The sequence below is a fragment of the Petromyzon marinus genome, chromosome 47 (assembly GCF_048934315.1).
Source record: "Petromyzon marinus isolate PM22_M1 ecotype Great Lakes invasive population chromosome 47, UKy_Petmar_22M1.pri1.0, whole genome shotgun sequence".
NCBI classification, from domain to species: Eukaryota; Metazoa; Chordata; class Hyperoartia; order Petromyzontiformes; family Petromyzontidae; genus Petromyzon; species Petromyzon marinus.
In genome coordinates this window covers 7,407,561-7,433,141 of record NC_133713.1, presented here as the reverse complement: position 1 = coordinate 7,433,141, position 25,581 = coordinate 7,407,561, and the positions used below count along the sequence as shown (strand labels likewise).

Below are 25,581 nucleotides of genomic sequence, written 5' to 3'. Positions count from 1 at the left end.
GCACGTCATCGGAACGGGAAAAGGGTTGAATGCGTTTGCGACTCAAGAGCACTGGATTTGCCTGCGGCCTGAACGGAAACGCATTTCTGGAGAGGCATTTTGAAGTTCATTCACTCCTCTCTAACTGTGGTTGTCGTCAGCCGTGCTCCCACCCACTGCCGCGTGAATGCCTCCCCCCAAAGCCACCGCCCTTCTCTCGCGGCCTCGCGGAGCGGCGGTCCGTCGAGCCCTCGCACGCGAGAACGATTTCATCGCTCCGTCTCCGCAGCGAGGCCGTTTTCCTCGGGCGCAAATCGCCCCTTTTTAGCCGCCGCTCTCACGTTGGTCTTGGAGCCGCCCGCCTGCCCGCCCGCCCGCCCGCCACCGTCACATCCGAGCCGTTACGCGTCCTGCCCAAGGCGTCGCTGAGATGTCGTCAACCTGTGGCTGTGTCCTCTGACCCACGTGTTCCTCTTTACATCTCGCGGTGTGATGTCCAGCGTGCACTCCATCATTTTCGGGCACTTTTGGAAATACAAAGTGGGCCTTCTTGCGTCGCCTTATGTTACTTAATAAATACACATTTTGGGGCACATTTTGCACAGGGCAACGTACGTGTTTATGTTGAACTTCTTTTGCACCGTACGTAGCCAACCGCGCCAACCGCAGGTGCTGGGCGCAGGATAACAAGCTAAACACAAAAAAACTGTTTTAAAGAAATGAGTTTTCAATCTAGATTCAAAATGTGTACGTTGAACTTATTTTGTACCGTACGTAGGCAAAAACAATAACAGCACAAGGAAGAAAAACTATGCACGCGCAGGGATTCTGTTAACGTTTTCCAAAGTGCCTTTGTGCTCGCAAGGACTTAGCTGACTGATCGTAGTAATAGAATAACGAATAATAATGCTTTACATTTATGTCAGCAGCATCATTGGCAGCAGCCAGGTTGTGGGCCGGCGCTCCCAACAATTGCCCAAGCTCTGCAGTCCTCTATATATTTCGATGTTTTCAGGCAATTCGCGGGTATTTATACATGTCACAGGGCCACACTCTCAGACACCTCACGGATATCGGACTATCCGTAAAATGCGACGCTCTGGAAAGTGCGACTCACCCCAAACTTGTGCCCAGCGCTAATGACAACGTCCAAATATTGTCACACTACACAGAAGACGAAGATCCCCCATATAGCCATATCAGACTGCTGGGACAAGTGCTGTTAGCGAGCACCTATGAAGGCCGGCACGGCACACGAGGGGGTTAGGTGGCCAGCATCACGCCCGGCAGCCTTTGTCTGCCGAGTGGCGATGCTTTACTTATTGCACCAGGTACTCATTTGAGGCTGCGTCGAGCTGGTCCCGTTCGGATGTCCGTCACCGATGCCGACGGTGGGAATCGAACTCGGGCACTGCCGCGTTCGTAAGCGCAGTGCGCTAGACCGCTTCGCCACCGCTCCAGACACACGCGCGCACGCGCGCACCAAGAAAAAAATGAAGGATCCGTTGCGCTGTTCGAGGGAGGTTTGAGGCAAGAGAAAAAAAACACGGGGACATATTTACTGATTGAGTCTTCAGCCCGCGCAACGTGATTAGCGCCGGCTGCCACAGAAGGACCGAACATTCATGCGACAACGGAGGGAGTTAATGAAGGAAGTCAGTCGTGCCGCCTCTCCCCCCTCGCTCTCTCCCTGCCTCTCGCGCTCTGCCCCCCCCCCCGCCCCGTCTCCCTCCCTCTCCTCTCTCGGGAACCGCCGCCAGATGGGTGATTGACAATGCCGGACGCCTCGAGATGGGCCATTCACACTTGACACAGAGGCTACACAATGCACAGGAAGGGCCATTGAGATCGGCAAAGAATGAGTGGATTAAGCCGCCTCGGCCTGACCTCCCACCCCAGCACCGCCCCCACCGTGTCCCCGGGCCTCGTTAAACAGCGCCCGGCCACTTTTACCTGATGCTACGGAACTCATTCTGCGACACTGATGAGCAATTAAACGTCGGGGATTTTTTTTTTTTACTGGGGAGGGGGGGGGGATAGGGGGGGGTTAGGTCTGGGAGGGGGGGGGGGGGTCATGGGTTAGCTAAAATGTGATTTTGTGTCGAGTGAGCTTAAGTTCGACTCTACACTTGGGTTCCACTGCAGTCTTGGGTTCGACTCCAGGCTTGGGTCGACTCCAGGCTTGGGTTCGACTCCAGGCTTGGGTTCGACTCCAGGCTTGGGTTCGACTCCAGGCTTGGGTTCGACTCCAGGCTTGGGTTCGACTCCAGGCTTTGGTTCGACTCCAGACTTGGGTTCGACCCCAGTCTTGGTTTCGACCTTCAGTATTGAGTTCGACTCCATGCTTGGGTTCGACTCCACTGTTGGGTTCGACCTTCAGTATTGAGTTCGACTCCAGGCTTGGGCTGGACTCCACTGTTGGGATCGACCTTCAGTATTGAGTTCGACTCTAGACTTAGGTTGGACTCCAATCCTGGGTTCGGTCTCTAGTCTTGGGTTCGATCTCCAAGCTTGAGTTCAACTCCAGTAACAGCGCGATGCTCTTAGGCTTCTGTAAGTTTGGCCTGCTGCTGGTGTTTCCCCTCTGTGCACGTGCATTCTCCGGACGCCGTCGTCATCATCGACAGGGGCACCCAGAGGTAGAGTTCACGCACCCCACCTCCACCTCTTCACCAACCGGCACTTACCCGCGTGGTGCTCAGGTTTGACGCGGTGCAGTCCGGCAATCGGCATCCGTGGTCCACCCTAAGCCGCATCATCCACCGCACAAAGCGTGGCAGTAGACGCCGATACCCGATGCACAAATGCAAACGTAAACATTTCCCAGCAGCGTGCGACTATAGCGGTCATCCAGAACAAATACGACAAAGGGGACATCACCACGGCGATGGTACACTACTGCTCCGCTGCCTCCTGACGCGGTTATCTGTGCTTGACCGCCTGAATGTGACAGTTTTTGTTGTTGTTGTTGCTCTCTGCGTCTGCATCGGCGGGTGTACGAAAGAGGAGAGGATCTGGGGGCACCTGTGTTCGGGTGGCAGCAGGAATTGATTTGTAACCGAGATCTGGAATCTGGTCACCGTTGTGTTGCACATTACGACGGTGAGCTGCAGGACCCTGGTTGCTGACTCAACATGTTTTGTTAACAAAAAAAAAAGTTCGTTGGGGGTTGTGAAATGGCAGAACTAGCGATAGACTCACCCCCCTCCCCCCCCCCCCGCCGTGCCATAGAAACGAGGAATTTCCACCGCCGGCTCACCCATGACCTTTGAGCGGCCGCGTGCCTCCCGTACGCGCGTTCTTTCGAATCCCAGACGTCGCACCGTCTGCGAGAAATTGTACACCGGCCGAGGTGGACAGTGCTTCAAAAGCGGAGTACGCGCGCTCAAGAGCACGCGGAACTTCTCACACGCGACACTTTGCGTGACTCGGACCCTCGCTACGAGTCGCACGAAGCCGAGGAGGGAGATCACACCTCGTACCCTCACGCGAACGAAGATTCCCAGCCCCATCCGTCGCAAGAGACGAGTTCCACCCGGCTCAGATCTTTCGTACCTATCATACGATAAAAATGGATGGGTGAATCATTTACTGTACAGCGATGTACTTTATTATACATTTACATACATTTTATACACACTCTTACATTATATATATCTACACTGGTATAGGCGAACACCCACAACCTGTGCGAATTTGAACTTACGCTGGGGGTACACGGAACCGAACCACTCCCCGCGTACTGAGACCTTACTGTAGTGTATAGTGTAGTGTACAGTAGTGAATTGTAGTATATAGTAGTGTATAGTATCGTGTACAGTAGTATATAGTCGTGTATCGTAGTATATAGTAGTGTATAATGTAGTGTAAAGTAGTATATAATAGTGTTTAGTGTAGTGTACAGTAGTATATAGTAGCGTATAACAATGTCGTATATAGTAGTGTATATATATACACTCTTACATTGTATATCTACACTCGTATAAGCGAACCCCAACGTAAGTGCCGAGTACTCTTGAGACCTTACTGTATATAAAATAAAAATGAATAGCAATTTTTCCAGTCAATAGGGTATGAAGTTGCGGACGTCTGTGAGAGCCCGCTGTGGTGGCAAGCCTCTCAAGTGCTATTCCCACACCCCCCGTGACATTTCAGCTCTGCCCCCTCTCCGCCCGGAACCCCTTTCGTCGACATCACGACCACCGTCATCGCCACCAGGCTGCGATCGAGCCACTACAACTGCGTGATTCGATCTGTGCGAGACTGATTCTCTGCCGGAGCCTACAGGCATCTGCGTTAAGTCAGTGGCTTTCTGTGCAAGCCATTGCTGATCCGGCTGAGACCATCAGCTCACTACATTTGAGCACCCGGTTCTATCGCAGATGGTTAATGAAACCTGGATTTTTAACTCAAATTCATCACAGTGCCCAATGACTGCACAAAAACAAACAGACATTAAAATGTAATGTTCACCTAATTTTGCTAAATCCCAGGTTTCACCTCTTGAGAAATTGAGGCTTTCTTGACACGAAACGATCACTCATTGTTGGTCACACATCAGGTTGCGTGCCTCTTGTTCGAGAGGGAGGCCCCGTTGAAGTGACCTCAGGAGTAGTTCTGCGACGTCATCTTCCACGACCGTTTTCTGCCACAGGGCCATTGCGTGCGTGCGTGCGTGCGCTGCTCGACGCAACGAGTTCCGAAACGGAAATGTAATTCGTCTTGTTCCATATGGACGCTGCCGTCTGACTGTAAACAGTCAGCGCACGCCGGTTCTTGCAATCCACAGGTCTGACCGGGTTCGATTCCATCTCCCGCGTGGTCATTTTAAACCAAGGCCGTAGCCATGGAGTCAACATTGGGGGGGACCAAATATTCCAGGGTGTCTGGGGGGTCCCAACTCAGAAAAATATCTAAATTTGAAAACTCATTTCCTGCCTAAAATATAAAAAAAAATTCACTAACACATGGGATGGACTTTTTGTTTTTTTACAATAATGTCTAACAGTGTATTGTATTACATTGCTTTGTTTTTACTTTTTTTTTACCATTTCTTGTTTCATTGTATGTAATGGCAGAGATTTGGGATTAATACAGTACAATCATAACCACAATCATATAAACAGAAATCTATGCATTGATTTATATGAAGACAAGTCCAGATATTGTGGCCAAGGTATAGCAAATGTTTGTTTTTATTTACATAGCATAGCAATTTGTTATAGCAATATATTGGGGGGGGGGGACATTTTGAGCATTTTTTAATATTGGGGGGAGGGGGATGTGTGTCCCCCCCAATATATATTATAATTACGGCCTTGCTTTAATCGACGGCGCCAAAGTTACTTCGCCCCCTTCGCCCGCGTCCAACCCGGCGGGGGGGCGAGCGGATAACGCCGCAGTTAGCGTGCGGTGAGTAAAAAAGTGTGGTCACTCCCCACCTCCGTCAATCAATCATCAATCAGTCATCATTTACTTTCACGTGCCCAATATCAGCCCGCCAATAAAGTAGTGCAACCGGTGCAACGTTACAGCGGAACGGGAGCGGTACCGGGGGCGTACAGCAACGGGAATGAAAACAGAAACTCGTCGCACGCCCTCGGCGGCTAACACCGACCGAGCAGAGTAAATTGCAAAAATTAAGCGCAGCCGTGCAGCGACGAGAGGCATAAGCGCGGAGTAGAGTCTCGATTATTTTGTGCGCGGTTTTGACATAGATTAAATAGCTCATGGATTTTCCCTTAAGCCCAAAATGAATCATCAAAAAAACGGTTAAACATTGTTATTCTTGGAAATCTTTATTACAAGTCACGTGCTTAAACCGGACAAACATGTGCTCCGTGCTAATCTGAAATCCACGTGATTGCCCCTACGGTGGCCGGGAGTGGCTCTGCTGTCATCCACTTCGTGGGCAGAGGCTTCTGCGTGGGAGCAGGAAAGTGTCATCACTGAGCACACTCACCAATCGGCGATCGCTATTCGTCGACTCAATTTTCTTAACTTCATCATAATTTACAGCAATATTAGTGTTTTTGTTGTTGTCACAGAGGTTCGCGGGAAATGGATATTTTTGCATTATCCGCGCCTGTCCTCCTCGTCATCAGTGCGGATAATCGAGAGTCTACTGTGCAGATCAAATAAATCATAATAAGTCAATAAACAGTTTTACTACTCTGTAATTTTGTGGTAAGGCAAGTGCGATTAGATGTGTCTTGCAACAGACCACCTCTGCCAAATGTGTGGGCCCTCCCACCTCTATACGTGGCTAGCGTGGAAGAGTAGGCCAAACTGCCCCGTAGTGGTGATCTCTAGAGCTCCCCCCCCCCCCCCCCGGATGGATGCCCCATTCTGCAAACAGTGGAGCGAGCTAGCAATTGCAGGGCTGCGCATTCACCCGTTAGCCCACCTCACGACGCCTTTGGATTATTTTGCTGCTGTAAATTTCCACGTGAGAAGCCACTTCGTCGATCTGTCGTTTGTGGCCAGGTCGCTTCTCTCGAGTGATTTTGTTTACCTTCCCTATACCTGGCACTCCTATCGTGTGTTTTTGTGTTGTTGCAACGTTCTGAACCCCCCCCCCCCTCCACCCCTCGGGACATCCGTGAAAAAAAGAGCTTTACGGCTCATCAGATTCCTCCAGTGTGAGCAAATGCATATCCAGGTGCTTCCGGGAATCAAATTTGGGAGGGAGCGAGGAAGACTTGCGAATCGCGAAGCGGTCACCGCGTCTGCGGATGTCCGCGGCGATAATAACACACCTCGCTCAAGCCCCCCACCACCTTTTGCTCGGGCGACGGTGGCGTGAAACGGTCACGAGCTCGACGGCGGCGGCTCGCGGAAGAGGTGCGACGCGTGGGGAAGGGCGGACGACCTGACGGGCGAAATGAGCCCAATTAGGCCGTCTTATCAGCGCCGGCCCCGCGTCCAGGGATTAACGGAGGCAGACCACGGCCCATCTAATAAGCGAGCAGCGTCGGCGCGAAAGTGGAAATTACAAACATCGCCGCTTTCCTCCCTCCCGTCGTCGTCCCCTGCCCCCCCCCCCCCCCCAATTAAAAACTAAGAAAGGTGTGGAGCTGTCGTGGAGTGACTCGGCTTTGACGGTGAGGGATGGGTTTTAGGATTTTGATTTTTTTGCGTGTTTTTTTTGTAACGACAAATTTCTGGAACCCTTTCCGAGGTAACGAAAGCGACGTCGCCACGGCACCACGTGCCGCCGCCGCCGCCTTTGGCAGGGCCACGGATCGTTCCGAAGTTTATCACATCGGCCAGATTTTCGTATTTTCCGAAGATTAACCCAACCGTGTTCCATGTACAGATTGCACACACGGCTCACTGTGTATAGAAACACACATGATGTATCTTGAAATAAACGCACGCGTTTCCAGCAATCTGTGCTCCCGAATTGGTGGACATTCACCCGTCCCAGGGTTTGCAGATGGCGCCGTGGTGATTATTATTACTACTACTACGGCCGGCGGGAACAATCGGACTGCAGGATTTTGAGAGCAAAACGTAATCTATAAGTGTACGGAGTTGGGCTCGAGATACATAGGAACAGAACAACCGTGGCATCGTCATCATCATAAGCCAGGATGAATCCACTGCTGGATGAAGGGCCTACCCCAAGCAAAATGTAAAAAATATAACCTTATGTTTTAGTGTGATATTCTTTGCCGATCTGGCTGCTGTCGCAGATGCATTTTAAGTGGCCGGCAATCTGAGACCAAGAATGACAGAGTGAGTGAGCTGGGTGTGGGGGGAGCGGAGGGGAGCAGAGGGGGGGGCGGTTAGGGATGCTGGGGTGAGTATCGCTCCCAGTTTGGGTGAAATTTAGAAATGTATCCACTCGCATGTCTCCTCTGTGGCCACTCTCGGAGCATGTCCTTGCCTGGCTGGTGCCCCTGAGGACCCAGAAAGAAAATGAGTGTTTGTCCCGTTAATTAAGGCTTGTCCACTGGCGAAATGCTCTCTCTCTCTATCTCTCTCCCTCCGCTCCGTCCGTCCATCTGTCCGTCCGTCCGTCTTGTTGGTTCATGTCGGCCGACACGCCAGGCTTGCCACGCGGACAGCTCGACACGCACGCACTTTCGCACGGATGTCGTACAGCTATCTATCAACTATCCACGTGGCTGATATCAGCGGCCGCTCCTCGCGCGTGGAGGGCTGGCGTCCCGGTGTTCTAGCGACCCCGCGAACGATGCTTTGAGATGCGGTGCGACCAGACGGAGTGTTCCACGTCTCCATCGCCCGTTGTCCGTATGTGAACGGTGCGTGCGCAGCGCAGCCTCCGTAACTCCGAGCCCGCGCGACGATCCTCGCTTTTGTCAATGTTTTAACATCGTCCCCAGGCCACCCCTTCAGCCGTTACACCGGACAATGTCGGATTTATTGCACGAGCGAATTCGCCCACTATCGCCAACCACAACCATCACCGCCCGTCGTCACCACGGCCGCCACCGCCACCACCACCACCGTCACCACGGGCGGACGCTACCTCCTCCATCCCTGCGGCCGCCACCGCCGCCACCACCATCGCCACTGCCCCCCCCCCCCCCCCGCCTTCCCGCCCCTCCTCTATGTGAGGAATGCGTGAGCAGTGGCGCTCGGAGTGAATCCATCAAGCGGTGGCGGCAGGGTGGGCACCACTACACCCCCGCCCCCCCCCCCCCTCGCGGCACGGGGGGGACCCCAGGCCCCTTGCGCACGGCACTGACTTATGAGTTGCGGCGCGCAGGGCGGCGCCGTTAACCCTCCCTTAACCCCGGCTCCTTGTCCCGGAGGCCCCCCCCCCCTCCCACCAACCCTGCCCCCCCCCCACCACTACCACCACATCACCCCCCCCCCGCTTTCTCTTCTCTGCCCTACCCCCCAGCAACCCACACCCACTCAAGCTACTCCCGCTCGCTCGTTTGGGCTCAGTGTTCTGCAAATGGAACTCGCCACGCGTGCGTGCGTAGACTCGGCCTCGGATGAGTCACCGGTGCGGCGTGTAAACGTCACCACTGGGGAGACAAAGGCGGACGGGCGTGGCGCTGGCCACACCACCACCTCGTGTGTGTGCGTCGTGCTGGAGCTCATTGCACTCCTTGCTAACAGCACTTGCCCCGACAGTCTGTTCATGGCTACACAGGGGGGGGGGGGTCTTTGTCTGTGCGCGCGTGCGACGGCGAGACCTCGTGCCCTCACGCACGGTTCAGGGTTTAGGTTTCAGCCGGGATCTGTTTCTACAAACGGGCACACCACATCGAGTATTCCCTCCTCGCGATGGCCGCAGGCTGCTGCTAACGACGCGTCGCCGTACTCCAACCAGCGACCCGGAAAATATCCGCCGACAATTGAAGCCCTGTGCGTGGCGTGGATGTTGTGTTTTGGGATTGAGGGGGTAGGGGGGGGGGGAAGCGGGTGACCCTTGTGTGGCAGTGCAGAAAGTAGGTTGGTGCTGATCCATCAGCTGATTAAATAAAGTGTCCGCTTTGTGTGCGGGGGGGGGGGGGGGGCGGATTTTCTGTTTCCCGAGAATTCGAGTTTTTTTTTCTTCCTCTGCACACAGAATCCCTCTCTCAGGAATTGGATCAACTAACCCGAGCGAGACCCTCGTGGCAAAAAAAAAAGAGACTTGAGACGCGGTCGAGGCTTTCCTCGATAAACAATGGAGATGAACAAAGCACCGCTCCACCCATTGTTATGCTGAGCCATGACAATGGGTAGGAGCGATGTTTGAGATGACAAGTGGATTAAAAGTCGCATTCTTCTCCTCCCGATGGAGGCCAGCCCCTTCCCATGATACAGTTCTGCAGCTTTGACTGGCTGCGACCTTTTGAGTCTCAACAGCAGAGTCAGCCCCATTCAACAAACTCTGCCCCGTCATCCCGACGGGGAGCTCTTTCCGTTACGAGAGCGACGCGGTGTTGTTTTGCATCCAACATCGTCGTCGTCGTCGTCGTCGTCTTCGGCCACGATCATTCCGCCGCTCGGTTGAAGGCCCCCGCCACCCCTTCGGCGTCAACATCCACCGAGCTCCCGCGCACGAGTCGATCCCATCGCTCCGTCTCGAGGGCGGACGTGCTCTCTGGTTCGGCCGTCACTCCCTCGTTGGTTCTGACCGAGGGCCGCCTCACCTCATTCGAGTCACGACGCGTCCGCACGCAAATCGCGCTCACTTTTGTCCAGGGTCAATGTGATGTCTACGGGACCCTGTTGTTGTTGTTGTTGCCAGTATCAAGGTGATGATGAAAAAAAGGAAAACGCTTTTCAACCCCTTCCGGCAAAAAAATATGCAAACGCCGAACAGACACACCCATCGCAAGGCATCGTCAAGTCTGCATTCGCCACACATCATGCTTGTGGTAAAACATGCAAAGTATGCTTTGATGATAATGTACGCCTTGTCCTTGAAACTGATTGGCATGCACAAGAGAGGGCCTTCCCTTAAATAGGAACATCACAAAGACGATGCACATATCAAAGCGTCAATGTATCGGGTCGAGCAGTACCAAAGCTGTGCACGTTCGTTACGAACGGGGCGGACGGTACGGATGAGACGGTACGAATGGTACAGACGAGACGGTACAGACGGGGTTGATGATATTGTAAGGATAGTTTCGCACCGCGCTGCCGTCTGGCTGAAGACGTATCGGCTGTAACAAGATATAAGCGGCAAAGCTGCGAGACATTGAGGCCTTCGGGGGCAAAGGAGCCCTCTCCCCCCTATCCCCCCCCCCCCCCCCTCTGAGAGGGCACGCCATTGCGCTGTTTGATGTCGTGATGCCGGCCTGGCTGGGTAACGTTATCGGGGGGAGTGGGGGGGGGGTGCCGGGGGATGGGCCGGCAGGAGGACTCGCGTCGCTCACGCTCATCGAATGTTGCCGCCGTGGAACTTTTCGACGGCGCAAAACGCTGTGGGTACGGAACTACGGCGGTTCAATTAACTCACTCGCAACAAAACAGAGCTAAGCTGCACACACCCGTCGGCGACGCCGCTGCGTGGCCTTCGAAGGGAAATTGTAATTGCCGACGTTTCGGGCAGCGGACCTTCTTCATGGCGCGGCGGAGAGCCTTGTTGTGACGTACGGGCCGGACAGAGACGCAGGAAGGAAGGAAAAGCGAAAGGAGCAAAAGGCAATGCCGCTGCAGCTCATTATTTATTTTCATCAACTCCTCACTGGGCCCTTTTTGTCAATCCGCTGCTGGACGAGGGCCTCCCCAAGGCTGCTACGCGGAGCGAGGCTTCGTTCTCCGCACTCCTCACTACGCGCGGATTTCTTTATTACAAAAATATTTCTTCCCTCCCCCCCCCCCCCCCCCACCAAAAAAAACCACGACACTTGTGTTGCCGGCGTCGTGTTGCCAAGAGATGAAGGGGTTATCCGTCCGGAGCTCTGGTAAGGAAACCCATGAGACATCGGCTCGTGTTACCGAACTGGCATTGCCTAGCCCGTACACACACACACATATATTTTTGTAACATCTGAAAAAATATTTTCTCAAATGCGTTCCAGTTGTCGGGGAGGTAGGCCGTCGGCGCTCTTGCTCGCACACTTGCGCTGGCGAGCCCGCGAGCCCGCCCGCCCGCCCGCCCGCCGAGTTCGATTCCCCCATCGCGGCTAACATCATCAGCGGCGAGCGATATCCTGAAGCGGTCACGAGGGCTTTCCCCCGTCCTCTTTCGTCAAGCCACGCACTGACCAGCGCGGTGAAGTATGGCGAAGTGGTGAAACATCCGATGTGGCGTTGGCCGTGGGGACGCCTCTCATCTAGCAGTGGGTCGACAGCAAAAGGGCCGTGAGTTACTTTATATTTTTGGTGGTACCCGCGGGAGTTGTGTCTCGAGATGAAGACATTTCCATGTGTCAGCGTGATGTCACACAGCCACTACTTAACTCAGAACTTCTCTATCCACACTGTGGGGGGTTGGGGGGGAGGGTACCGTCGAACCCCCCCCCCCCCCCCCAAAGTAATCCGAGCGACGCACCACCTCCCAATGGTTTTACTTTTGGCAGAGCAAAAAAAAAACTGAACTTAACTTCCCCGCACGACTGTTTTTTTGTTCCCCGTCAAGAAAATGAAATTGACAGAAGGCCACGCACATTTTCGAACGCTATCACTTTCCCCGACTTTGAAAAGAAAATACTTTACAGTAAACGCCGCACAACGTAACCCCCAGGGCCCGTGTCGTATTGCAGCTCTCGACCCTTGACCCTCAGTCAGCGCGGAGTCGCGGTTTGGGTGCGCGCGTGCCTGCGTTTTTGTATGGGCGTGCGTGCCTGCGTTGCGTGCGTTTGTGTTGTACGTTGTATGGGTGCGTATGTTGGTTGGTTGGGGGGGTGGGGGTGCGGGGATAGGAGTAGTGGCGCAGCGGTGAGCGCACTGAGCCGCGAGCCCGGCAAACCACCGAGATCGATTCCCGCTTACGGTCGACGTCGGTGACGGTTAATCTTCATCGGTCCTCGGTCGATTCAGCCTCAAGTGCTCAAGTGAGTACCTGGTGTGTGGTGTGTCGTAAACATCGCCACTGGGGAGACAAAGGGCGGCCGGGCGTGGTGCTGATTACCAATCCCCTCGTGTGCCCTGCCAGCCTTAATAGTTGCTTGCTAATAGCACTTGCCCCATCAGTCTGCAAAAAACTGCATGGGGGATTTTTGCCTCTGTGTGTGGAAGTTAATCGACTGATCCATTTTGGACGTTTTTTTTGTACCTTAGTCTACAACCGAATCAGCACGAAGCGCCCGCGATCTCACCGGATCTTGGAAGTTAAGCAGCCTGAAGCCTGGTGATGGGGCGCCACGGTGGCTAGGAGATGTTAACTACCTCGCCTGGTATACAGGAGGTCGTGGGCTCGATCACATCCCTGACACCTATTGTATATTTGGAGTTTGCGTGTCTCCTTTATCACTATCACGGTGGCAAGATGTTAACTACCTCACCTGGTATACAGTAGGTCGTGGAGTTTGATCACGACCCTTACGCCTGTTGTATATTTGAACTTTGTGTGTCTCTCTCCCCGTGGTCTTGTGGATTTTTTCTCAGGGTCCTCCGGTTTTTCCCTTCACATTAAGATGATTTGGCTGCTAGAAATGTCCACGCGATGATAAGCCACTTTATATTCTTGGTTCTTTCGGCAAAGTCACTTAGAAGGGAAACAATAAAATAATAAAAATATATAAACAATGAAATTGACGGTGTCATTCCTGTTTCCCTTCTACGTGACTTTACCGAAAGAACCAAGAATATGAATCCCTGCAGTCACGAAAGCTTTAAATCAAAATATAAGTCGCTTTGTTAAGCTATATCACGTGTGGCCCGTTAGCTTCTGAAAGAGAGCTCAGTAGCTCTGTGGACCTTATATCTGGTAAAACACTTTTGTTTAAATAGTTAGTTTATCACTTAAGTGGCCACCAGTAGGGCTCGCCAGGTGTTGTCGACTTGGCATGGTGAGGCGGGCACGGGATGGTAGCTCTGAGTGTCTCCCTCGCGTATCGAGTGTCGCGGTGCGGGGTTTTTGTGCGGGGGTTCTGCGGATTCCTCTCGCGCGGTGCCAAACTCTCATGCATAATTGGAATCGGCCAAAAGCATCCCAATACGGAAACCTCTGGAAAAAAATACTCTTCATTGAGTACGTTCCTGGATAAACAAAGTCCATTATTATTATTACAATTATAGCGGAACAGCAGGCCGATGGGCTGAACTATTTTTATTTTCACATGCTCATGCTGAGGTTGGCGAGTGAGCCAGTGGACATCTTGGGGAGCAGCCTCGTGCTGATTATCTCAAACTTTGCCAGCGGATCATGTCTAGCGGGCAAGGTTGGCATTGCCGTGCGGTCCACCGGTTTGAGATGTCGGCTCGCAGCACGATCCTTCGCGCGCACAATGACAGAAGCGGAGGTCCTCCACCTGCCCTGCCAGACCGCTCATCTCCCGGTGTCATTCCTGAGCCACCCGTGTGAATTCCCACGTTTCTGTGGCGGATTTCCTAAGCTAAAAATTGACATTTGTTATTTTTCATACTTAGTAGAAACCAAAGCGATGATATGTTACTATATATCTTTCCTAGCTTCGGAGCTTTCATTGAAGCCACAGGCTTGTATTTGCAATGTCCCTACTGCATTTTCCACCCTGCAGACGATTTTGTCCACCCTTCGTACCATACAATGTTGTTCCATTGATCTGTACAATTATTTCCACCAACAGGATCCATTTGCACCCTCCGAATTGGCAATTGCGTGCCCACCCGCCGGACGACAACACTGCCCACCACCTTGTTCACGCAAACATCGCCCCACCCTCGGGACAACGAATCGTCGCTTCACGATCCGCGAAGACGCGCGAAACGCCCGTGGCGCCCTCGGCGGTCGCCCGTGGCCGCGACGCGGCGGGGGCCCTACGGCGACGGTGGCTCCGCGCGTCTGGACGCTCGCTCGCTCTCGCGCGCGGGGTACACGCATCGATTTGTACTCCGCGCCTCCCCCCCCCCCCCCGGGCCCCCAGTTCCGCCCCCTCTACCACGCCCCCCCCCCCCATCCACCCACCCACCCCCATCAGCCGCCCCCCCACCATCTCTGGGGGCACGGCTAATTACCCCTCGTTAAGGGCCAGCGAGGTCACGGACAAAGAACGACTGGAGCAGCGCCGCCACGTCGCATCCTTTACCGTCGTCGCCGCTCCTCCTCCTCCTCCTCGCGCTCACGGCACGGCCGTCGCCCTCTACCCGCCGCCTTTGTCTCTCACCCCCCCCCCCCCCCGGCTCGCTCAACAACACCGCGCTTGGTTCCTCTCGAGTTCTTAAATCGTGGGTCGAGATGCTGCGTCGCGCTCGCTACGCTCGCAGGTCCGGACCGTGTCGGGTCTCGTTGCCTCGTCCACGGGTGGTCGAGATGTTAACTGCCTCGCCTGGTATGCAGGAGGTCGTGGGTTCGATCTCGACCCTGATAATGCCTCTTGTATATTTGGACTTTGTGTGTCTTTCTAATCCCCCATCACGTTGTCGAGATGTTAATTACCTCGCCTGGTATGCAGGAGGTCGTGGGTTCGATCTCGACCCTGATAATGCCTCTTGTATATTTGGACTTTGTGTGTCTTTCTAATCCCCATCACGTTGTCGAGATGTTAACTCCCTCGCCTGGTATGCAGGAGGTCGTGGGTTCGATCTCGACCCTGATAATGCCTCTTGTATATTTGGACTTTGTGTGTCTTTCTAATCCCCATCACGTTGTCGAAATGTTAACTACCTTGCCTGGTATGCAGGAGGTCGTGGGTTCGATCTCGACCCTGATGATGCCTGCTGTATATTTGGACTTTGTGTGTCTTTCTAATCCCAATCACGTTGGCGAAATGTTAACTACCTCGCCTAGTATGCAGGAGGTCGTGGGTTCGATCTCAACCCTGATGATGCCTGCTGTATATTTGGAGTTTGCATGTCTCTCTCTCCCCGTGGTCACGTGGATTGTTCTCCGGGTTCTCCGGTTTTTCCCCCGACGTTTAGATTCAACATCACGCATTCAGAGCATTGGGCTGCTATAAATTTGCACGTGATGACAAGCCACTTCGTTGAGCTATCATTTGTGGCGAAGTCGCTTCTCAAAAAATGATGATACACCTCAGGAGGCCTAACCTGGTAAATTAAAAACTGTTTAAATAGTTTAGTAGTTTTGACCCCTGACCCAGCGCCCCGTCCGAACGCCCAGCGGCTGAACACTTTTTGTCGCGTCTACGTGCTCAAAAATCCGTTTATTTTTTTTCTCGAGCGTGCAGGCGGTGCAACAGCACCGGAGCTCATGGGTCAAACGGTGCGACCCAGACGCGGGGCTACGAAGCACGGCGGAGAAGGTGGCCTCACGTTTCAATCCCTTTGCACCGCGGCCAGTGCCGTCCGACACTGCCCCGCCGTTACGCGGCCGCACTGAGATTCGTTCTTCGTAAGTTGTCTCCGAGCGATCAACCTCCCCTTGACCCCCGCGGCTGGTCACATCCTACGATGCGATCGCCTTTTACTCCCGCCCGGCGGCGGCTCGGGCGATTCCGTCGTCGCGCGGGACGAGAAGACGCCTCTCCGAATCCGCCTCCGATCGCAAAACCCCACACCTCAACCTCCCCCGAGCCGCGATCGCGACGACGCATCCTCATGGCCTCGCGTCCCGAGACGACAGGCGGTCACGGGCGGGCCAGGCGCTTCCCAACATCCGCCGTTTTTTGCCGCTCCCCGTCGCTTCGCCCCCGCGTGCCGTCCGACAACCAAAACCGACCGCCCCTACGCGCCGCCCCAACCCCCAACCGTCGAGCCTGCGGCCCGCGTCCCGCGCTGGTTTACCCCAGCTGGGATGAACGCTCATTAAATCCATAACCCCTTCCCGTCGGGGGGAAGAGGGGGGGGGGGGCGGTGGCGCTCACGGCGTCTCACAAAAACAAAAAAACAGACACGACACCCGGTGGATTCCGCCGTGTCTGCGCCAATAACCAATGGCCCTCTCCGCGCCGGGCCCGGGCGGTGGCTGTGGGTGCCGCCTGATTCCTCCTGCCCGTCCCCCCCCCACGCCACCCCCCACCCCCGCCACCCACCAGCCCACGTCTCCCGCCGCCCCCTTGTTTGCGAGCGCTGTTTAACCGCCCGTGACCCGTGGGGTGTTGGGGCGGTGGCGAGCGTGCCGCCGTTCGTGTGAACCCCGGCGGGCCGTGATCGATTTATGGTTATGGCCAACACCGGCAGTGGGAGGGAGATCTTGAGCCACTCATGGCTCACCCCCCCCACCGCCCCCTGCTCCCCACACCCCCAACCCCTTGTCACAAACCTGCACTGACCAGTGCGGTGAAGTATGGACAAACTACCTCCATGTAGTGCAGGGCGTAGAGAGGCCTTCACCGGACGGTGCTCGCGGCTGCTGCTGCTGCTGATGATAATGGTGGTGGTGATGATGGTGGTTGTCATGGTGATGATGAGGGTGGTGTTGATGGTGTTAATGATGATGGTGATGATGACGATGATGGTCGCGGTGAAGATTAAATGCAGTGCTGCGTTTAGGAGCGACATGGATTGTTGCGTCGCAGGATCGTGAGATGTGGCACCCACGACTTAGGGGAGGCCCTTAACCTAGCAGTGGATAGATAACGGCTGATGACGACGCAGCAGTCGATGTTGGCCGGCCCAGTTCATTTTGTGCTCATTCAGTCGCGGCCTCCAAAGTGCAGGGGGCTGTCGTGTTGGGTGGGGGGGGGGGGGGGGCAGGCGGTCCTACTTAGTGATCGGGTCCCGGTGGTTGACAGGAGGATTACAGATGGGCCCGCAAAGTTAAAGTCAACTTGTTTTTTTTTACTTTACCAGGCGAGGCCCTACTGAGTTGTGCAGCTCTTTCCCAGAAGCGAACTGGCCCATCACAAACGGTAGCTCAACCATAAGTGGCTTATCGTGGTGCGGTTATGTACAGCAGCCAAACACTCTGCGGGCACGTTTCTAAATGTGGATGGAAAAGCCGGCGGACCCGGAGAAAAATTCACGTGACCGCTCCAAATATACAGCAGCAGCAGCAGGCGTCAGGGTCGGGATCGAACCCACGACCTCCTGTATACCAGGCGAGGTAGTTAACATCTCATAGCCACCGTGGTGTCCTATTAAAGTCCAGTCCACAAGACCTTCCTCTTCCCCGCTACCTATAACGACTGTCTTTTAGTTAAAAAAAAAGCATCTATATTGTACGCGAATTGACTTACGGAACCCATTGTAAATCCACTGCTGGACGAAGACTACTCCACACTCTGTCGGCCATGGACGGGTCAAAACAAAAAAAAAACACGGAAATTGACCGTGGCCCACGCGCATTTTTCTTGTGCAAAAATGCCGTGGGAGTCAGCGACTTGTGTTGGACGTCCCTGGCCAGGCGCCCCACGGACGCCCCCCACAACGTGGGCCACGCCCCTGGCAGCAAGTGCGGCAGATACACCGAGCCGTATCAAATATTTATGCCTTTATGAAAATATTACAGCCACTCTTCATGTTAATAATGACGAAGAATAACGAGAGGTTGGGGCTGGGGGGGGGTGGGGTGGGAGGGCGGGGGACAAGGGGGGGGGGGTCGGCGGAATAAATTATATGGGGTTTCATGTTATGACCACGAGGTGAGAAACACATGGGTGCGTCGGGTGGGAGTTGGTGGTGGACGTGGTGCATGGGTTGTGGCCTGAAGGGTGGTGGACGTGGTGCATGGGTTGTGGCCTGAAGGGTAACGCTGGGGGCTGGGAGTTGTGCTTGAATGTTTGCACTCCACGTGGTCTCTCCCTCTCTCCCCGTGGTTGGCGCGTGGATTCTTCTCCCGGGTTCCTCCGGTTGTACGCACGCACGTTGAACTTCTTTCGCACCGGACGTAGCCGACTATGCTTATCGTCAAAGCCGACCGGTTTTGTCCTCTTCCATCCACATTTAGAATCAACGCTCGTTTCGATTATTCGGCCGCCACTGTGAATCCCCACGTGATGATGATGATGATATCAGCCACTTCGTCATGTGCAGCCAGGCCAGGCCGCCTCTGAAAAAGAGCTCACGGCTCGGTTGGTTTTAGCCGGGAAAATAAAATCTTTCAGTTTCGCTCCTGCACACGATCTGATCTAACCCCGTCGCCCGACCTCCACGGCGGACGTCCTCCCAGGCCTCTCCCTCCTCGACCGCCGGCCGTCATTCCTTCGAGCCGCGTCTACTGCACGAGACGGCTCGCATTTCTTGAGTCAATCTGACGCGCTACGATGATTTTGAAGTTTGCCGTGTGAGCGAGCCTAATTGATGTACGTGCGTATGTACGTTGACCTTTTTCCGTACCGTGCGTGGCCAACCAGAGGTGCAGGGGAAGGACAACAAACTTAAAAGAAGATTTTTTTCGGGGGGCCCAAATTCTATAACTTGTTTTTTTGGGTTTGTCTAGCAATAGCTTCAGGCCACATTCTGATATGTCTGTATATTGTATGCACAGATATATGAGAGGCAGGAGAGTTCGTGGAGGGCAGTATAGTAAGATGAGAGGGTAGAGGTGTGAGAGTGCGTGGAGGGGAGTGGAGTGAGATGAGAGGGGACAGGTAGGAGGGTGCGTGGAGGGGAGTGGAGTGAGATGAGAGGGGAGAGGTACGAGAGTGCGTGGAGGGGAGTAGAGTGAGATGAGAGGCGAGAGATAGGCAGGGACGAATTTGTGGAGGATCTTTTAGACCAAGATTCGCATCTGGAGACCGCGATTCCACCTATATTTGTTGTGTTTGGTTTGTGTGGTGGTGATGGTTGTGTTTGGAGCGTGCTTGGTGGTCGTGATGGTTGTGTTTGGTGCATGGTTGGTGGTGGTGGTTGTGTTTGGTGCATGGTTGGTGGTGGTGATGGTTGTGTTTGGTGCATGGTTGGTGGTGGTTATGGTTGTGTTTGGCGCGTGGTTGGTGGTGATGGTTGTGTTTGGTGCATGGTTGGTGGTGGTGATAGTTGTGTTTGGTGCATGGTTGGTGGTGGTGGTTGTGTTTGGTGCATGGTTGGTGGTGGTGATGGTTGTGTTTGGTGCATGGTTGGTGGTGGTGTTGGTGGTGGCGATGGTTGTGTTTGGCGCGTGGTTGGTGGTGGTGTTGGTGGTGGTGTTGGTGGGGGTGGGTTTAGCGATGTAAGATTGCAGAGAGCGTTAAGAGCGAGGCTGAAAATTGGAGGCAGGGTGCGGGGGGGGCAGCGGAGGCCAGGGAAGGGGGTTGAGGGTTGTTCGCTGGCGGTGAGGGGGGGGGGGGCACGATTGTGAACGGGAGGAGAAGGAGCGCGACAGAAAGTCTCTCGGCTCTCCGCGGGGGTATATATCAGCGTGGGGTAAATGTACCAATTGAATCATCCTCCCCTCATCTCTGCTGCAGCCTCTAACCCCCCCCCCTCCCTCCCTGCCCCCCAGCTGCGGAGCGGTGGCGGCGGCGGCGCATATGGATGAAGGTTATGGACGAGCGTAATAACGGAGCCAATCGGCGGGTCAAGGGGCGCCCTCGAATGCACCCCGGCGCCTTCTCCGTCTCGTCCTCGGCTCCCCGCTCCTTCCCTCCGCTCCTTCCGCCGGCGAGTTTTCAGCTAAACGCGTTAAAGCGAAGGGGTGGGGGGGGGGGGGTGGGGGAGGGGTGGGTTGCGCTGATGGCGGCGGTGGTGTCGGGGTCGGTGGAGAATGGATGCCTTGATTGAACGTTACGCGGCTCGCAATTAATAAGCGTCACGTAGGCGGCGTGTTTGTGCGCTTCCGTGCGCGCGAGCTGGCGCGTGTGTGCGCGCGCGCGTACACGCACACACACACGAGTGCTTGCATGCGATAGCGCTCGCGAATTATTTATCTCTATTTACATAAACATAAGCGCCGCGTCGTTTCTCATGGCCTCATTGCGAGGGCCGTGTTTGCGCGGATTGCAGACCGCACAATAATGTTTAAATAATGCCACCTATTTCTTAAACTGCTGCAAAACGCATTCCGCGGGGAAAAAAAACACAACAATAACAGCAACAGCAACAACAACAACATTGTTTGCAGGTGTGGGGAGGGAGGTGGTGGCAATTGCGGCGGTGTAGCGGTTAAGCGCTACGCTGCGCTACGAACCCGGCGACCCGAGTTCGATTCCCGCTCACGGCCATCAACGCGGTGACGATTATCTGAACCAATCATGGGCCTCCCCTTGGTCGACTCAGCCTCAAATGAGTACCTGGTGTAGCGGTGTGTAAACATCGCCACTAGGGAGACAAAGTGCAGCCGGGCGTGGTGCAGGCCACCCACCAACCCTCTCGTGCGCCGTTCCGGCCTTCTTAGGTACTCGCTGACAGCACTTGCCCCAACAGTCCGTAAAGGCTATACGGGGGGGGGGGGGGGTCTTTGTCTATTTTTTGGTGCAAATTGCCCTGCCGCGTCTCCATCGGTTTTGAATTGCAAACAGCAAGCGAGCAGCAGACGGGAAAACCACGAGATGATTTTTGCTCGCGTTAGCGCTGGGATGTACGCGCTTTCTCAATGGGGCCAGCCGCGTAAAACACGCCGACGCTGGGCCAACGGCGTTGGCATGTTGTCTTTTTGGTCAAACGTTGGACCAACGTTGGTCAAACGTTGGACCAACGTTGGTCAAACGTTCAGTGTTGACTCACCCGGGTGGCTCAGCGGTCGGTCGAGCGAGAGGCCGCTCGCAATTGGAAGGTCGTGAGTTAAAATGCTCCTTGGGGTGGGGGGAGGGGGATGACTCATCCCATCATCCTTCCGGAGTGGCTTAAAATAAAGTACCACGTTGTAGAGAAGTCACTGGTGGTTGTCCTATGGAGAGATTCGCCTCGGCCATGAGAATGTGGAATGTCAACCCACCACTGGCTCAAGGGGGGCTGCCAACAATAATTTTAGCAAAAAATCGAATTATAGATAATCTTTTTTTTATACTTGCAGGAAATAAACGTTGCACGTTACCACGAATTGATTGCCTCCGAGTCCGTCCACCGGGGAAGATGGGAGTGCTGAGATCGGCTGATATGCTGGGGCAAAATGAATTGCAGTATATGGCATGGCAATGACACGGTTCAGGCCTTCATCTAGCATTTGATGGATCAAGGCTATTCATCATCATGATGATTATGATACGAACACATATACCCTGTTGTTTGATATTTCAGGTCGTCGGAAAAGTGTTGGTCGCGAGTGCCGATCAAGGCCGGCACGGCGCACGAGGTTGCGGTGCGGCTAGCGCCACGATCGGCCACCTTTGTCTCCCGAGCGCTGTGACGTTCGGACGCCGCGCCAGGCGCTCAATGAAAGGCCGAGTCGACGGAGGTGGAGGCCGAGCACCAGTTCAGGTAATCGTAAAGCGGAAATTGAACTCGGGTCGCCGAGTTCGTAGAGCAACGCGCTAAGCCAATGCGCCACCGCTCCCCACATGTATAATAATAATAATGATGTAATCACAAAAAAAACAAAGGCAAACATCCCCCCATATAGCCTGTAACACGCTATTGTGGCAAGTACTGTCAGCGAGCACCAATGAAGGCCGGCACGGCACACGAGGGGATGGGTGGCCTGCACCACGCCCGGCCGCTTTTTTCTCCCCAGTGGCGATGTTTACACATCACACCAGGTATGAATTTGAGGCCGAACCGACCTAGGGGAGGCCCAGGACCAGTTCAGATGATCGTCACCGGTGTTGGCCGTTAGCGGGAATCGAACTTGGGTCACCGGCTTCGTAGCGCAGCGTAGCGCTGACCCCTGCACTGCGCTACCGCTCCCCACACGCACGGACGAACACATTCATACAGCATGCGACTTGTCACGTGCGCTACGCCCGTAGTCATTTGTGTCACTGACGATCACTTGAAAGAGTGGCCCCATTGAAAGAATAGACATTTTGCTCGCGGTAACAAGGTGTTGCATCAGCGGTGACTCTGTCGCTCCTCTGACAATACCCCAATTGCATGCATGAACATAAACCATTTAATGAGTGTCTCTGTTGCTCCCCCAGCTTCGGAGATTTTTTTGGGCCCAGCTGTTTTTTTTTATAGGCTTGTTAAAAAGCCATGGGCTGCCTTGAAGCCCCCTCCCCACACCCCCCACCCCCTACCCCCCCCCCCCCCCCCGTATATATATATAAAAAAAACATCAAAAGATTCCCCAAAGCACTTGTTAGGCAAAAACATACAAAAAGCACGGCGAAAGTGTCAGCGTTTTGTGTAAAGTAAGCAAAGTCCCCATCATCGCTCCTCGCCCGGTCGGTGGAACTTGCGGCCCGCGCGTCGGCGAAGGCCGGCGCCTCGCTCCGCGGCGGAGGGGCCCGAGCTTCGTGGCACGCAGGCGGTGCGACTGCACCGTGGGGTCCGAGTCGCCAGGGACCCCGCCCCAAGACCCACCCCCCCCCCCATACCGCCGCCATCGCCGTGCCGGAGAGTTTTTTTTTTGACGGCGCCTTCCACCCGCCGCCCAGTGGGTGGAGGAGGCCTTCGTCCGGCAGTGGATGGACCGTGGGTTTGTGACGGTTTCGTCTGCCGGGCGGGTAGCGGCCGAGTTGGCGCAGCGGGGAAGCGTGGGCGGTGCGACCCGCCGGCCATCTCTCGGGCGGTCCACCCGTGGCCTCCTGCCGGCACGCGAGCCTTCGACGCTTTCGCGCAGGCCTCAAAGTGCGCCTAGCTTGGCACAAGCGCCGTGGTGGACGTCACCGCCGCATTCGTGGCGAACGGCGGTTGTTTGCCGCTTCTGCTGTTGCCGTTGTTGTTCACTTGAGATGGGAGTGGCGATGGATGAGATGGGTTCTTCATTGTGCCGAAGAGAAATGCATCGCAGCTTCGTAGATCCGGCACTGCTCCGTTTTGGCATTCGCTCCCATCGTCTCGCTTCCAAAGTTCTCGTAACAACCTCGCTCGATTCAATAAACATGCGTGCGCTGCTTGTCGCTGGCCCCCCCGTGCAATCGTGGGCCTGTGATAAAAAGCAAAATTAAAACTCAAAGTGACTTCACTGCTCAAACGAACATCTCCTGGTCACAGCCCTGAGCCAGCGGTGGGAAACTCCACGTTTGCATGGCGAGTTTACCCATAGAACAACCGATGTTGACTTCGTCACGAAGCGGTACCAATTTTATTGACCAGGGTTTGAACTCCCGATTCCAAACTGCTCACTCTGCAGCAAAGCAGCCACCTGGTCGGGTGGAATCAGTTCGCCTTCCGTTAATGACACTCTCGCTTTACTCCACGCGTAGAAATAAGCATATCTTGACGTTGACTCTTTTCACGCGGGTTACTGTTGCTTAGGCGGTGAAAGTTTACATTTATCGACACTTTATATATTTTTTTAGACTCTTGCTTCTGCCGAAGGCATCGGTGCCTCCCATTCTCAGAGTCCCCCACTCCCCCTACTCCCCATCCTCTCCCCTCTCACCCCGCCATCCACCACCCCCCCACATCCACCACCCCCACATCCACAACCCCCCGCCCTGCCCCCCCCACCCCGTTCTGCACGATGACCGCGTTCCCCGATCGGACGGGACCAGCGCCCGCGCGCTTCTCGTCAAATTAATTACGACTTTTAAAAGGGAAATTCCTCAAAGTGCCCGGAACTTGGATTAACGCTTCCTTTGTTGTGCACCCGGCACTGAAGTGAAGAATTGGGGGGGGGGGGTGGGGGGGGGGGGGTGTTGAGGGGGGGAATGACGATAGAGGGGACGGTGGTGGGGGTGGTGGTGGTAGTAGGTTTTGGGGGTAGTTTCAGTGGCGGTTGTGATGGTGGTGGAGATGGTTGTGGGTGAAGTGGTGTCGGTGGTAACGGTGGTGCGGGTGGTGGTAGGTTAGGGGGTAGTTTCAGTGGCGATTATGGTGATGGAGTTATTGGCGGTGTGAGTGGTGTTTTTGGTAGTTATGCGGTTGCTATTAGGTATTCCGTTAGTTGGTGGTGATGGTGGTGGAGTGATTTAAATCTAGATTGAGAGCTCCTTTTTGGGTATAGTTTGTTGTCCTTCCCCGCACCTCCGATTAGCACGTTCGGCTACGTACGGTGCGAAAGAAGTTCAACACACATTCATGCATACATTGGTGGCGTGTTGGTGTTGTGTATAGAGTTTTTGGGCTGCTGTAAATGTCCACGTGAGGAGCCACTTCGCTGAGCTATCATTTGTGGCCCAGGCCGATTTCTGAAAATGAGCTACACAGCTCAGTGGGCCTTACCCGATGAATGAAAAAAATAGTTTAGTTTAAATTGTGTTGGTGGTCACGCGGCTGGTACGAGACATTGGAGCGTTAGTCATAGACGTGGTTGCGGTGGTGAAGTTACGGCGGTGATTTTTAGTGTTGGTGCTGATGGCAGTCGTGGTGCGGTTAGGCACGGCAGTGTCGGCATTACTAACGGCGGATTTATCTGTAGCCACGGTGATGCAGGTGACGGTGGCGTCACCGTGCTTGTGGTATCTGGTGGCCAGGGGGCGGTGTCATCGGAGGCGGCGGCAATAGCAGCGGCAACGGCGCTCGTCATAGCGGCGCGGGGACACGGCGGCGGGGGGGGGGAGGGGGAGTAGCACTGACGAGGTAGAGACGAACGAGGAGCAGAGGGAGGAGGAGGAGGAGGAGGAGGAGGGAGGAGAGGACCAATGCGGCAGTGGACACTGGGGGCAGATCGGTGCGAAAGCCAGACGTTGTAAACGCGACCTGGCCCAAATAAAACGCACGGCCCGGCCCCCAGCGCAAGTGGCTGCAGCTGGATCGTTAAAACCGCTTCCCCCACCTTCCGCCCGGCCCTCTCAGCGGTGCCGCCGTGGGCAGCGGTTTACAAGGGCGGCCGCTGACGCGTCTCGTTTGCCCGAGACGTTTGTGAGCCCGCTCGCTACCGGGCGAAAACCTCCCCCGACGGGCGCCCGGGGGCGGCCGTCCCCATCCCTCTCTCTGGTCGGGGCTCCGAGCGCGAGGCCGGAACGGGCCACGGCCCAGCGACACCGTCGAATTAATCCGTCCCCCCGCCGTGATAGAAAGCGAGCGAGCGTGCGAGCATGACGGACGTCGATTGGCTGATGAGCTCTCGGGGAACGAAACGAGCCTAAAGCACCGACGCGTCACGCCGAACCGGCCGCCGGATTTCGGTCCTCTGCCGATCCGCGCGGTGCCCTACATCGGTTGCTGAACAAA

The 25,581-nt window shown here is 54.9% G+C and overlaps 1 long non-coding RNA gene across 3 annotated transcripts in view; it reads left to right on the top strand.

Moving 5' to 3' along the window:
* The window catches only part of LOC142931049 (uncharacterized), a 197,904-nt gene that overhangs the window by 69,224 nt on the left and 103,099 nt on the right, over positions 1-25,581 (top strand). For 2 of the 3 annotated variants that reach the window (XR_012947039.1, XR_012947038.1), the window contains exons 1-3: positions 15,415-15,895; positions 19,868-20,025; positions 21,601-21,780. This is a non-coding gene — a long non-coding RNA (uncharacterized LOC142931049). Of the gene's footprint in view, positions 1-15,414; positions 15,896-19,867; positions 20,026-21,600; positions 21,781-25,581 lie in introns of those variants that run through there. The other variant, XR_012947040.1, reaches the window with a different exon arrangement.